This window comes from Macrotis lagotis, chromosome 4 (assembly GCF_037893015.1).
Source record: "Macrotis lagotis isolate mMagLag1 chromosome 4, bilby.v1.9.chrom.fasta, whole genome shotgun sequence".
In the NCBI taxonomy this organism is placed as follows: domain Eukaryota; kingdom Metazoa; phylum Chordata; class Mammalia; order Peramelemorphia; family Peramelidae; genus Macrotis; species Macrotis lagotis.
Genome location: NC_133661.1, coordinates 240,867,252 through 240,880,531, shown reverse-complemented (window position 1 = coordinate 240,880,531; position 13,280 = coordinate 240,867,252). Strand labels below are relative to the sequence as shown.

The following is a 13,280-nucleotide window of genomic DNA, read 5'->3' as shown; positions in this document are numbered from 1 at the left end:
ACATGCTGCTAAAAAAATTAGAGAATGAAAAAATCAAAAATCCCCAATAAAATACTAAATTTGAAATTTTAAAAATTAAAGGAGAAATTAATAAAATAGAAACCAAAAAAACTAATGAATTAATAAATAAAACCAAAAGTTGGTATTATGAAAAAAACCAATAAAATTGATAAACCTCTGGTCAATATGATTAAAAAAAAGAAAGAAGAAACCAAATAGCTAGTATCATAAATGAAAAAGGTGAAGTCACCACCAATGAGAAGGAAATTAAAGTAATAATTCAAAATTATTTTGCCCAACTCTATGCCAATAAATTTGATAATCTAAGCGAAATGGATGAATATTTAAAAAAATATAAGTTGCCCAGGATAAATGAAGAAGAGATTACCTAAACAACCCTATCTCAGAAAAAGAAATTCAACAAGCCATTACTGAACTCCCTAAAACAAAATCTCCAGGGCCTGATGGATTCACAAGTGAATTCTACCAAACATTTAAGGAACAATTGGTTCCAATACTATATAAATTCTTTGGAAAAATAGAGAAAGATGGAAATGTGCCTAACTCTTTCTATGAAACCAATATGGTACTGTTACCTAAACCAGGAAGAGATAAAACAAAGAAAGAAAATTATAGACCTATTTCCCTGATGAATATAGATGCAAAAATCCTAAATAAAATCTTAGCAAAACGATTACAACAAGTCATCACTAGGATAATACATTATGATCAAGTAGGATTTATTCCAGGAATGCAGGGTTGGTTCAATACTAGGAAAACTGTTAGTATACTCAATTATATCAACAACAAACCAATCAGAAATTATATGATCATATCAATAGATGCTGAAAAAGCTTTTGACAAAATACAGCATCCATTCCTATTAAAAACACTAGATTGTAGGAATAAATGGACTGTTCCTAAAAATAATTAGCAGTATCTATCTAAAACCATCGACAAGCATTATATTCAATGGGGAGAGGCTAGAAGCATTCCCAATAAGATCAGGGGTGAAACAAGGGTGCCCATTATAACCACTACTATTCAATACTGTATTAGAAATGTTAGCATCAGCAATTAGAGAAGAAAAAAGAAATTGAAAGAATTAGAATTGGGAAGGAAGAGACAAAACTCTCACTCTTTGCAGATGACATGATGGTCTACCTAGAGAATCCCAAGAAATCATCTAAAAAACTACTGGAAACAATTAGCAATTTCAGCAAAGTTGCAGGTTATAAAATAAACCCTCATAAATCCTCAACTTTTCTATATATGTCTAGCAAGAAACAGCAGGAAGAGCTAGAAAGAAACCCCTTCCAAAGTAACCTCAGACAATATAAAATATTTGGGAGTCTATTTGCCAAGAGAGACTCAGAATCTTTTTGAAAACAATTATAAAACAATTCTCATACAAATTAAATTAGATTTAAATAACTGGGCAAATATCAACTGCTCATGATAGGTAGAGCTAATATAATAAAAATGACAATTCTACCAAAACTAAACTGTTAAAGTGCCCTACCAATCAAAATTCCAAAAAAATTACTTTAATGAGTTAGAAAAAATTGTAAGTAAATTCATATGGAGAAATAAAAAGTCAAGAATTGCCAGGAGCTTAATGAAAAAAAGTGCAAAAGAAGGTGGCTTAGCCCTACCTGATCTAAAATTATATTATAAAGCATCAGTCATCAAAACTGTTTGGTATTGGCTAAGAAATAGAGTGGTGGACCAGTGGAATAGACTAGACGTAAAAAGCAGATGATTATAGTAATCTGCTGTTTGATAAACCCAAAGAGTCTGGCCATTGGGATAAAAACTCCCTCTTGGATAAAAACTGCTGGGATAATTGGAAGTTAGTATGGAAGAAACTTAGATTAGACCAGAACCTCACACCCTTTACCAAGATAAGATCCAAATGGTTACAGGACATAGACATAAAAAACAATACTATAAGCAAATTAGAAGATCAATGACTAGTCCACCTGTCAGATCTATGGAAAGGGGAACAGTTTATGACTAAGGAAGAGTTAGAGAACATAACCAAAAATCAATTAGATGATTTTGATAACATTAAATTAAAAAGCTTTTGCACAGATAAAACCAATGTAACCAAGATCAAAAGAAATGTAGTAAATTGGGAAATAATCTTTACAACTAATGATTCTGACAAAGGACTCATTTCTAAAATATACAGAGAACTGAGTCATATTTTTAAACAAAAAGCCATTCCCCAATTGACAAATTGTCAAAGGATATGCAAAGGTAATTTACAGATGAGGAGATCAAAGCAATCCATAGCCATATGAAAAAAATGCTCTAAATCATTAATTATTAGAGAAATGCAAATTAAAGCTTCTCTGAGGTACCACCTCACACCTCTCAGATTGGCCAATATGACCAGAAAGGATAATGATCATTGTTGGAAGGGTTGTGGAAAATTTGGGGCACTATTACAGTGTTGGTGGAGCTGTGAACTCATCCAATCCTTCTGGAGAGCTATTTGGAACCATGCACAAAGGGCAACAAAAATGTGCATACCCTTTGACCCAGCAATACCACTACTGGGTCTATATCCTGAAGAGATGAAAAAAAAGGGTAAAAACATTACTTGTACTAAAATATTTAAAGCAGCCCTGTTTGTGGTGGCAAAGAATTGGAAATCAAGTAAATGTCCTTCAGTTGGGGAATGGCTTAGCAAACTGTGGTATATGTATGTCATGGAATACTATTGTTCTATTAGAAACCAGGAGGGATGGGATTTCAGGGAAGCCTGGAGGGATTTGCATGAACTGATGCTGAGTGAGATGAGCAGAACCAGAACACTGTATACCCTAACAGCAACATGGGGGTGATGTTCAACCCTGAAGGACTGCCTCATTCCATCAGTGCAACAATCAGGAACAATTTGGGGCTGTCTGCAAAGGAGAGTACCATCTGTATCCAGATAAGGAGCTGTGGTGTTTGAACAAAGTACAAGGACTTTAATTTAGGAAAAAAAAAACCAGATATCTTATTGTCTGATTTTGTTACCTCTTTAGACTTCTCTTCTCTTTAAGGATATGATTTCTCTCTCATCACACCCAATTTGGATCAAGGTACAACATGGAAACAAAATAAAGACTGACAGAGTGCTATCTGTGGGGGGGGGGAGCAAGATTGGGGGAAAATTGTAAAACTCAAATAATATCTTTAATAAAAATAAATTTTCAAAAAAGAAATGACTTCAGTTTTACAACAGTAATAAAAATACTTGATCATTTGTGTCCTGGGTCATAAATGAAGTTAATAAATATTTCATGGGATCATAGATCCATTTGATTACATATAGTCATTGGCATTTACCCTACCACTTCTATTATTCATTTACACTGTAATTCCTTCAATCATAATTTAGCCAAATACTCTACCAACTGGTCCTATCATCAATACTGTCACAGATGTGCCTTTTCCTCCATCAAGGCAAACATCTTTATTCTCATACCATTAAGGTTTTGGTCAAATCTGTATAGCTTCCCACCAGTTATCCAATCTTTTGCATGTGAAAATAAATATACTTTCTCTTTTTTATGATTATTCTTTATTTTTTATTCTTTTTTTTTACAAATGATTTTTATACATTACTAAAATATTCTTGTTTAAAAGTAAACATAATACCTCCTCCCCCCAAAAAAATAAATGTAGGCCTGCATGAGCAATAAAGAAAATGAAAGAGAAAAAAATTAAAATTAAAATTGAAAATAACAATAACAACAACAACAACAACAATAATAATAATAATAATAATAATAATAATATGGGCAGCCAGGTGGCACAGTGGACAGAACACCCACGGGCCTTGGAGCCAGGAACACCTGGGTCCAAATCTGGCCCCAGACACCCAACAATCACCTGGCTGTGTTGCCCCAGGCAAGCCACCCAGCCCCATTTGCCCTGCAAACCCCCCCCAAAAAAACAATAATAATAAAAAATATGCTTCAGTCTGTGTTCCGACACTTCCAGCTCTGTCACAGGTGGATCACATTCTTTATAATAAGCCCATCACAAAAGCTACTTCCATATTTTTCCACCATTGCCATTGCCGATCGCAACTCCCCCCATTCGTACTTCCCCACTACCATATACTATATTTTCTCTCTCCTTTCACCCTGTCTCTCTTCTTAAATGTGCTGTAGGGTAGCTGAGTGGTGCAGCAGCGAGATCCCTGGCCCTGGGTCCAAAGGCCCACATACCACCCCTTAGACCCAGCATCCACCCAGTTCTATGGTCCCGGACAGGCCATCCAATCCCAGCCCCTTGCAAGAAGTAAAAAAAAAAAAAAAATGTGTTATATCTGACCACTCTCCCCCCATGGACCATCCTCTCCTCCATCACTCACATCCCCCCCTCTCCCCCATCCCCCTTCTCTCCTTGTTACTCTAGATGTCTATACCCCATTGAGTATATATGCTGTTTCCTCTCCTAGCCACCTCTGATGATAGCGAAGGTTCCCTCATTCCCCCTCGCCTTCCCTCCTCCCATATCATTGCAATAGCACACTGTAATAAAAAAAATCTTATGATATGATATATCTTAGCCTATTCCACCTCTCCTTTTTCTGTCTCCCATTACATTTCCCTTTTAGCCATTGACTCGATTTTTACACTATATTGTATCTTCTAATTCAGCTCTCTCCTGTGCTTCATCTATTAAAAGCTCCTTCTACTTGCTCTATTAAATGAGAAAGTTCACATGAGTATTCTCAGTATCATTTTTCTATGTAGAAATACTGTAGTTCATCATCATTAAGTCCCTCATAGTTTCCCCTTCTCCTCCATTCTCTATGCTTCACCTGAGTCCTGTATTTGAAGATCAAACTTTCTGTTCAGCTCTGACCATTCCAATAGGAACATTTGAAATTCCCCTAGTTCACTGAAAGTCCCATCTTTTTCCCTGAAAGAGGGTGTTCAGTTTTGCTGGGTAGTTGATTCTCGGTTGGATTCCAAACTCTTTTGCCTTCTGGAATATTATATTCCAAGCCCTACAAGCTTTTAATGTAGTTGCTGCTAAGTCCTCTGTGATTCTGACTGCAGCTCCACAATATTTGAATTGTGTCCTTCTGGCTGCTTGTAATATTTTCTCTTTGACTTGCTAGTTCTGCAACTTAACTATAATATTCCTGGGGGTTGTTTTTTTTTTTTTTTGGATCTCTTCCTCGGGAAGATCAGTAGAATCTCTCAATTTCTATTTTGCCCTCTGCTTCTAGGATATCAGGGCAATTTTTCTGTAGTAATTCTTTGAAAATGATGTCAAGGTTCTTTTCCTGATCATGACTTTAAAGTATTCCAGTAATTTTTAAATTATCTTTCCTGAATTTGTTTTCCAGATCAGTTGTTTTTCCAATGAAATGGCTCACATTTTCTTCTAATTTTTCATTCTTTTCATTTTGAAATAATGTGTCTTGATTTGTCATAAAATCAGCAGCCTCCTTCAGTTCCATTCTACATCTGAAGGACTTGTTTTCCTCAGAGAGCTTTCTTATCTCTTTTTTCCATCTGGCTAATTCTGCTTTTTAAAGCATTCTTCTCCTCAATAACTTTTTTGTACTGTTTTATCCATTTGACCTATGCTGGTTTTTAACATGTTATTTTCTTCAGCATTTTTTTGGATCTCCATAACAAAGTTGCTGACTTTTATTCATGTTTTTCCTGCATCTCTCTCATTTCTTTTCCCAATTTTTCTTCTATCTCCCTCACTTGATTTTCAAAGTCTTTTTTGAGCTCTGTCATAGCCTGAGCCCAATTTCTGTTTTTCTTGGAGTCTTTAGATGCAGGAGCATGTACTTCCTCAACTTCAAATTGAGTATTTTGATGCTTCTTGGGATCATAGACAAAGTATTTCTCAATGGTGTTCCTCTTTTTTTCCTCTCTGCTTACTCATTTCTCCAGCCTGTGCCTGGTTTGGGGGTGCTTCCTGAGCTTTTGAGTATTATTGGGACACATACTCCCCCACAAGGATCTCCATGTGTGAGGCTCTGTCTTCCCTCCTAGTCTGTGAATGACCATAAGCGCACCCTCTGCCATGGGGCTGGGGGGGGGGGGGGGGATCTGAATGTGGTCAGAGGCCCAGAGTCCTGTTCCAGGTACAGAGGACAGACCTTAGAAGTCTCTCTTCACTCACCTACCTAGGCTCAACACTCATGCCTGAGGGCTCCTGCTTACCAGCTCTAACTGCTTCCAGTTTCTGGATCTGGGCTGCTGGCCACACAGCTGGCTGAGTGTCCTGAGGGCTGGGCTTCACACACTGGCTCTGGCAGAGGTCCCCCGCTGGTCCTCCAAGTTGTGCCTGGTGCTCCCCGAGGTGTAGGTCAGGAAATTGCCCCCACTGCTGTGAGCCGTTGCTCCCAGCACACTGGGGCTGCCTCCGAGAAGCTGAAGTTCCTTCACTCTGGCCTTCACTCTAACCCTGTGGAGCAGAGCCTTTCTGCTCTTTTCCAGGTTACTTGGGCTGGAGAACTGCCCCACTGGATCCCTCTGTGGGTTCTGTCTCTCAAAAATTCATTTAGAGTCCTTTTTTTATAAGTTTGGAAATATCAGAGAGAGAGCACCTAAGAGATGATCCTCTCCTGTTGCCATCTTGGCTCCACTCCCCTAAATATACCTTCTCAATGAAGCATTTCCTTAAGAAAAGCATGGTTCAGCAATGCATTTTAATATAACTTCTCTACAACACAAATATATACATGCTAAGGTCCAAATGCAGAAACCTTATGCATTTATAGGGAGGCAAATGTCTGATGGATATTTCTATTTACTTATTCCAAAGGGACCTCAGTGTAAACATACTCACCATAGAACTCATATTTCTTTCTAAATCAGCCTCTTTTCCTGACTTTCCTATTTTTGTTTTGGGTAACTATCAAATTAGTTTTATATCCTTAGTCTCATTTCTGATTCTTCCATCTCCCTTGCTCCCCATATCTATTCCATTGCCAAATCTTGTTGTAGAGGTAGAATCAACCTTTCTTGGATACAACCATTCCCCCTTGTTTCACACACCCTATTTGGGTATTTAATTTCCCTGGTCCTCAGTTTATCTATTCCAATTCATCCTAATCCCTATCTAATTCTCTCTCTCTACACAGCTACCAAAAATAATCTGAAAGCAAAAATCTGACTATTTTACTCCTCTCTACTCTAAATGCTCGAGTGGCTCCCTACTGCCTCTTAGTTCAAACACCAATTATTTCTGTTAGTCACTAAAAGCCCTTTACTACCTAGCTTCAGTCTGTTTTTCCTGATGTTATTTCTATTGACATTTTCCATTCCAGCAAACAGAATGGTTTACTGCTCCCTATTAATGACACTCCAATGCCTGTCTCCCTGTCACTGCCCAGGCTATGGACTGCTCTCCTTCATCACTCCCTCCCTAGTGAAATTTTTAGGCTAGTTCAAATAATACATCTTCTTTGCAGTCTTTCCAGATCCTCACATTGTAAGCACTTCCTCTTGCTCAAAATCACTTTGCAATTACTTTGTATTGACTTATCTTTGTACACATTGTTTCCATCCAGTAGAACTTAAGAGAGAAACTTTGGAATTGTTGGCTTTGTGTGGCCAATGCCTAACAAAATGCATAGGACACAAGATCACAAATCAAAAGCTGAAGAAATTTCAGAGGCCATCTAGTACAAACATTTCATTTTTTAGAGAAGGAAACTTGGACCCAGGAAGATTAAAAAAGTTAAGTAGGTTAGTAAGATTGAGCATCAGATCTGAAATCAAGAAGACCTAAATTCAAATCCAGTCTTAGAAACTTATTAGCTTTGTGACCCTGGACTAATCACTATCTACCTCAACTTCCCATCTATAACATGAGGATAACAATAGCATCTACTTCCCAGGCTTGTTCTACAGAGAATACATAATATAATGCTTATCAAGCTCTTTGTAAACCTTAAAATGTTATATAAAAATGCTAGTCACTACTACTACTATTATTATTATTATTATTGTTATTATTATTAGCCCTAGAATAAAGTGCCAGAAGCAGGATTTGAATCCCAGTACAACACAGTCAGTACATTTTCCAGTGCACGATGCTGCCTCGGACATAGTGGATGTATAATAAATGCTTGTTGAATTGATGTTCCTACTAATGGACATCTAGTTAAGTTAATGTTGTACAATATAAGAACACTAAAAGTCCAGGGATCTGGGTTCAAATTTATCTTCTGGCATCTTATTGTATGATCTTAAACAAATCATTTTACTCCCATGAACCTCAGAGTACATAAAAGGATGTTATGTGAAATAAACTACAAAGATTGTCTGCATCTAAATTTAAAGGTTGTCTTAAGTCTAAAGGAATTCAAATGTCAAACTAAAGAGATTACGTTATATTGCATAACAGGAAACCACTAAAGATTCTTGAACGGGGGAATATCAGAGTCTTATCAGTTACTTATGAAAAATATTCTGTAGCTATATGGAGGATGTAATGGAAAGAAAAATATCTGAAATGGGAAGAACAATCTGGAGGCAATAATCAAGATGAAAGGTGATGAGAATGTTAACTAGAATGGTAGCCACATGGCCAGAGAAAAGGAGATTGATGTGAGAAATACTATAAAGTAGAATAGACAAGATTGAAAACTAATAAATTAGTGGAAGGAGAGTGAAGAGTAGAGGATGACTCTAAGGTTGTAAATACATTCAACGAGAAAGATGATGATGTCATGGACAAAAATAAGGAAACTGAAGAAAAGGCAGGTTTTCAGGGAAAATATTTTACATTTCTTTATAGATATGGCTGAGTTTGAGTTGACTTTGAGAAACTTAGATAGAGGTGTAATACAACTGCTAATGAGCATCATGAGCCAGAAGGATTGGGGTCTTCTATATAACCTCAAAGATGGGATTATAAGAAAGGCCCAAAGATGGTCTATGTATATTTGAATCCCCTTCATACTACTGGCTATATCCTTATACTACTTTATACTACTAGTTATATCATCACCAACTTAAAAAAAAGTATCACAATAAGCCTAGACAAAAGTAGATTTCCTATTTAAAGTTCTTGTGTTTGTGGTTCATGTTAAATTTAATCATTGTATAAATACCTCAAATTCTTTCCACATTTACTCATCTTAAGGATAATACCCAAAGAGAATTTAAAGATTAATAGTGCTAATAGCTCAAAGAGAGCTTTTGAAAATAAGTGAGAGAAATGATAGTCATTTACATCCATATAGCTTAATTTTTTTGCTATATTCTTAAAAAGTTAAGTAATATTTTAAGAAATAACACATTTACCAAGACATGATTTATAAAAGTATGTTCCTCAAAATAGTTCATGTTTTATCCCCATTTTACTAAAAAGGAGTCTGAAGCACCAAGAAGTTGTAACAACTAAGATCACATGGTTATAAAGTATCTAAGACAAGATCTGATCCTGTTTCCTGACTTCAAGTCCATTACTCTTTCCACTATACCATTATATCTGTAATATAAACCCAATGTTCAAATAAGCACAGTAGTGAAAAGTAAATAATCCTTTTTTATGGAAAATGTTTCATTTCTAAAGGTCTGGATTTTTGTGGAGTAGATTTTTCTTTTAGCAAGTCTCATCTGTGAATAAAATTATTCTTAAGCTCAAATAATTGTATTCCCAAGGTTCACTTTCTACTGCTTTCTCTCAAATACATGTCTTGTTATTAATAAACATCTCAGAAACTCAAAGAGAAAACATACTTACAAGGCAAACTCCCAAAATTCATTACTGTTCTCTGAGATCAGTACTTTCCTTATAAACATACCTTTACTTTCTATCATTTCGTCAGGACCATGGGGTTTCGGGGAAAACAGCCTATTCAGTATGTTTGATGAATTTTGGCTGCCCCTTTACTTTTCCCAAACCACCTACAGATAAATAAAACAAGAGGTAAAGACTAATATAACTTGAATGTTTTAAAATAATAAACTAGAGTTAGCTTACTCTCTTAATATACATGACATATTATAAGTTTCATGAGAGTAGGACCCTTATCTCCTTCACAGATGCATACATTTCCTAACCTCCCCATCCCTTACTCCTCACCAGTTCCTATCATAGTGCTTTTGCATATAGTATGTAAATAATAAATATTTATTAAAAATGAAAAATCAAAGATCAGAAAGAATATTGAAACCATACAAGTACACAACCAGTTTGGCCAGTAAGTGTTTATCTACAAGTACCTAGGTCAAATTACACATTCATGATACATACTTGCAATATCTGCAGCCTGTTCAGTTTCCTTTAATATCATATAGTAATTACTGTAGCACATCCATAAAGTACAGTGGTACATTCAGCACCATTATACTATATGTCAATCTTGTGTTTAAAGAAAATCAATACTGCAAATGTATATGAATGATCCTTCTGATTTTGAGATCTTGACTTATTCTTGAAATCATGCACTTCAATAATATAAAAGTTTTGCCAACTAACCATACATCCCCACTCCATCCCAGGTTTAAGTGAAAAAAAAATATTTATAAGATGACTGGTTCTAGATGCTTCCCAGCAGTGTACGAAATAAATACAATACTGAACTGCAGGTCGAATTTTTTATTTTTCCTGAAATCAGCAAAATCTAACTCCTCTTAAATCTGACCTTCTTAATTGTAGGTTTCTCAACCTATGAATCTTTTCTAATTTCTCACTGAATTAACATTGCTTATTTCTAGGACTAAAATCAGCAAGAAGTCTAATACAATATCCCTGAAAGGTGCCTGCACAAAAATCAAAAAATCATATTTGCAACCTATTCTGAAATGAGGAATGGTGGCAAACTGGGGCAGCTAGGTGGCACAGTGGATAAAGCACCAGCCCTGGAATCAGGAGTACCTGAGTTCAAATCCTGCCTCAGACACTCATTAATTACCTAGCTGTGTGGCCTTGGGCAAGCCACTTAATCCTATTTGCCTTGCAAAATCCTAAAAAATAAAATAAAATAAAATAAAATAAAATAAAAGGCAAATGGTTAGAGGTACCCTAGGTTACAAAAAGACAAAAAATGTAGCCCATGCAAATTTCATTCACTTAATACATTCATGATATAAACTATAGGTTCACTAATTGGGGACTAAAAAATAAATAAGTTCAGAGAAAGAATCAACAATTTTCACACTTCTTTTCAGGAAACAACTGGTCAAATGAAATCCAATAATATAGCTAATATGCCTCCCTTCCCTCACCTCTGGAAAAATGAAAAATAATTCAAATAAATGTCTTCTCCATTAATATTTAGCTGTTTCTATAGTGTGTGTATATATATATATATATACATATATATATATATGTATGTATATTTATGTACAGCCCAATTCTGATGACTTTCACATCCAAATACTGGAAGTGTTTGCCTTACACAGTGACTTTCTCAATGGAGAGTCCATTGAGCCTGAAATCTTCCCCAAATACACATACATACATACTTACACCTAAAAATACATGTCTGAAAATTTTCTATAACATTCTCAGGGAGGTCTTGATGACCACCAGATTACTCATTTTCATTCTGGAAAATCCTAATTATGGGAAGCTTCTCCTTACGTTAAGCCTGGAAGTATTTTTGCAATGTTCAACCAGATCTCCATGGTATCATGGAAAGATTCCACAGTATCATGGAAAGATTCCACGGACTTGGATAATGAGAAGAGGTGTAATGAAAAGAGTGCCGATTATAGAATAAAAGGATCAAATCTGACACATTCTACATATGTGACCTTGGGCAAACTGGGTCTCAGGTTCCTTGATCCCCAAGATCCCATTTGGCTCTAAATCTTAAAAAGGTATAGTTTTACCTACTGGAGCCAAAAAGAACACTAATTCGATTTCATTTGAAATCCATCCTTGATGCCTCTCTACTGCTCATCCTCCCCTCCCACTGCTAGAGCTACCTCTGGCATAGCATACAGGATGTCGAAAAAGTCTTAGGGCCGGTTTTAAGCGTAAGGTAATACCGTACAAACAGCACCACGTTGTGTCCAATTATACTGAATTTAACCTTCAAAGGCAAGATCTTTTTAATCTTGCTTTAAATGGACCTGAAGCCCAACTGTGATTAGTCTTAATAGTATTAAGACTGCACTAAACCTTTTGGGAGAACCCGTATATCTTATAGGTACAGCTTTTTTCAAACACTGAGCCCTTCCATTAGAATGTGAGCTCTTTGGGGACCGATAGAGTACCGGTCGTGGACCCAAGTTCAAATATGCTCTCAGACTCTTGCTACTTACAATCTGTGCGACCTTCGGCAGGTCACTTAACCCGTTTGATTGCCCCCGTCAAAAAAACAAACAAACCCTTGAGCTCCTTCAGGGCAAAGACCACATTTACCTGCCGTTGGGTGTTTTGGTTGTTTGTTTATTTTGGTCTTTCTTTCTATCCCCAGATATCCCCACATTGCCAAACACATAGCAGACGTTTCACAAATACTTGTTCACTATCTATTCGACATAACAGTTCTTCAAAAGAGGCGAAGCCTGCAATCATCCAGCGAACCTGCTAGGGCAGGGGCTCCGGGCCAGCAGCAGCTGCCTCTTGCCCTCCTCCGGGCCAAGTCCTTTTTTGCAATGAGACACCCAGAAGGGGAACCAGCATAGGCGTTGAGGGTGTCACCGAGGACAAGGGCGCAGTTCTCGGCGGCTACCGCTCTGTCTGCCTCGGTGAGTCTAAACAACAAATTCCCGGCCGTTTCCCTAAGCTGCGACCAAACCGGGTGATGCGGTTGACAGCCGGCCCCGAGGACCCCCTCCCCCCGACTCCACCTGCGCCAGTACCTGGAGAACCCGGGCCCGGAGGCCGGTGGGGAAGGGGAGCGGCACTTACCTAAGAAAGGAGAGGGCCGGAGGCCCTCAGCGCCGAATCATCCCGGACTCGGGTCCAGCAAAAGCTGCAACTGACCGGACGCGGCCGGCGCAACGGACTCTTCCCTCGTCCAGACTCCGCAGCTATGGCAACTTGAACTAGCCGCCCAGCCCGGGAGGCGGCGGCAGAGCCCACCCGCAGTTGCCCCATGGCCTTCTGGGAGATGTAGTCCGTGCGCCCCGCAGGCGGCGGCGGGCCAGCCGCAGAGAGAAGGCGAGGGGGAGGGGAAATGGACTGCAAGTCCCAGGGAGGGTTGCGGGGGAGCCGCCCGGCGGCTCTCCCGGAAGGAGCTTAGAAGTCCGTACCCGCTTCCCAGGACCTCGTAGGGCGTCTCGCTATTGTCCGGGCGGCGGCTCTTCCCCTTCCCCCTCCTTCTCCTTTGGTTT

At 38.0% G+C, this 13,280-nt stretch overlaps 1 protein-coding gene across 3 annotated transcripts in view; it reads right to left on the bottom strand.

Moving 5' to 3' along the window:
* CEP128 (centrosomal protein 128) overlaps window positions 1-13,042 on the bottom strand; it is a 541,441-nt gene extending 528,399 nt beyond the window's left edge. For 2 of the 3 annotated variants that reach the window (XM_074235602.1, XM_074235601.1), the window contains exons 1-2: window positions 12,856-13,042; window positions 9,794-9,896 (exon numbers count right to left, since the gene is read on the bottom strand). The gene's annotated coding sequence lies outside the window, so the exon portion shown is untranslated. The remainder of the gene's footprint in view (window positions 1-9,793; window positions 9,897-12,855) is intronic. The other variant, XM_074235600.1, reaches the window with a different exon arrangement.
* Window positions 13,043-13,280: the final 238 nt, after the last annotated feature.